Raw genomic sequence first — 2,287 nt, 5'->3', positions numbered from 1 at the left:
ATGGTCTATTCTGCTAATATTAGCAGAATAACTATTCTGCACACCACTTCCGCACTGCACGCTGAACACAAGTGCACTGCATCTTCTTGACAACGAACACTGCAATATAGACTAGTGAACTTCGCGTCGGAAAAAACTGCATGCACTGTTTTTCTGGTACTGTTTTCGCTCTAATTTTTTGATTGTTTATCGGAACGAGGCGTATAATATACCGTTAAAAAGCTATAGATTAGGGGCAACTTTGCTATGTTGAACACTTTTCGAGATTCTTTGCGGTTTAAGAGCAGTTTCAAAAACGGCGCGGCGGATGACGAGTGGCAGCGAGCGTATTTTCGTGATTTTTTCTAAACCGCTCATCGGAATAAAGCAAATGATACGCCGTTGGAAAGATATCGTCAAGGCGCATTTTTTCATATCTATTATGTTTTCTAATTCGTTGCGGTTTAAGAGCAGTTTCAAATTTACTAAATCGCGGAATTACGTTTTTTTGAAATTTTTGCCATTTTCGGTACTATTTTCGCTGTAGTTTTTGAACCGTTTGTCGAAACGAGGCGTGTAATACGTCGTTGGAAAGCTACGGACAAGGCGCACCTTTCATATGTTGAAATGGTTTTGAGATTCCTTACGATTTTTAGTTAATTTTGAAAATTGTGCGGCTGACTTCGAGAGGCAGCGGCTGTTTTTTTGTGAAATTTTTGCAAACTGCTGGTCGGAATTATTCGAACGATACGCCGTTGGAAAGATATGGACGAGACGCAACTTTTTGATATAGAACACACTCTCTAATTCCTTACGGTTTAAGAGGAATTTCGAATTTACCGAAATGCGGACACTGTTTTTCGCAACACCCAAATCGACGTGGGTACTTCATCCGACTGAAAAACTGCACTGCAACGGACAAAAAACCGCACTACATCACATGGGTAAGAGAACTGCATGGTTTCTTTTATTCAAACATACTTTTTTCAAGGACTAGAAAGTAGAGTGCACTTCACATCGGGTGTAAGTGAACCACAACACTATCAAGAAGTGAACCGCATCGGACAGGCATAATTTCTTTTGTCGGACGTAAACTTTCTTACACGAGTTTTTTGGGAGTTTTTGTTGTTTTTTTTTTTCAACAATTTTTCATGAACGAGAGTGCACCGCAGAGACGAGGGCAAATGAACCGCAACACATGTTGAAGCGAACCTCATTGCTATTTTTTGTTTCGTTTAAAAAATCGCACTTTCATGTTGGGCGCAAGTGAACACCATCACTCTCAAAAGTGAACCACATCCAAGAACCAAACGCACTGCACGTGTTGATGTAGTCGATTGATTTTTGAGACACACAAACAAATTGCACTTCATACATAGGTGTAATGAGCTGATACACAAATTGGAGTGAACTACTTTTTCAAATCGTCCACATACAAAAAAATTGAATTTGAGAAAGAAAGTAAACTTTCCGTGGGGATTTCTTCCCTTTTTCGACAAGCTGAACCACTAAGGGGCTGCAGTGCGCTTCTTTCCTTCTTTTTTCGTTGTTAGTCTTCTTCCGTATTAAACAATAAAGTCAAAAACATCCTTCATTGATAGTTTTTCTATTTTTGATTACGGGACGCTTCCTGTGCACCCGCGCACTGCACGGGATCGTGCAGCGGACTGCGGTGACTCGCAGCGGGACATGGTACACTACCTGAAATTGCACGAGCACAAACGCCTTGATGCAGGCGCGCCCTTGCCGGTGTAGCTCCTGCAACAGAGAAGATTAGGAGTGCCCACCTAAGGATCCTGCTGGCGGACGGAACCAAAGTACTCATTTTGCTAATAAGTACTCCAGCATGCTATAATGTGTGTCTGGTGGTACTGATTGTTGTGCAGAGAAAAGTTCTGTTAGACCATAAGATCCTTCACTCGCTCGCTTATTTTGCTTTTCTGGATCATATTGGTTCTCAAAAGACCACCGAATCCAAATCTGAAGCAGAACATCCATCGCCTGACATTCAGGACGCAGTTTGTGGAAGATAGAAACATCCCGCTAATGCAGCCGCTGGAACCGAAAGAGAGAACTTCATAGTTGGAGAAAATCTTAACCAGGACAGAAGTGCACCCTCGAGGCAGTCTGAAGGAACAGAAAACAGTGTACACGTGGATGGCGGGCTGGTGCTGGGTTGCAAAGATGCTAATTGAAGAGTGCCTGAAGGCTGGCAATGGCATGTCCTGCAAAGGGTGGGTTTGCAATGTGGCATGGTGTGCTGAGAACATTGCTAAACTTGTGGATGCACTGTCATGGATGTGTACCT

The sequence above is a fragment of the Triticum dicoccoides genome, chromosome 2B (assembly GCF_002162155.2).
Source record: "Triticum dicoccoides isolate Atlit2015 ecotype Zavitan chromosome 2B, WEW_v2.0, whole genome shotgun sequence".
Classification (NCBI taxonomy): domain Eukaryota; kingdom Viridiplantae; phylum Streptophyta; class Magnoliopsida; order Poales; family Poaceae; genus Triticum; species Triticum dicoccoides.
Note: the sequence above shows the minus strand (reverse complement) of the source record.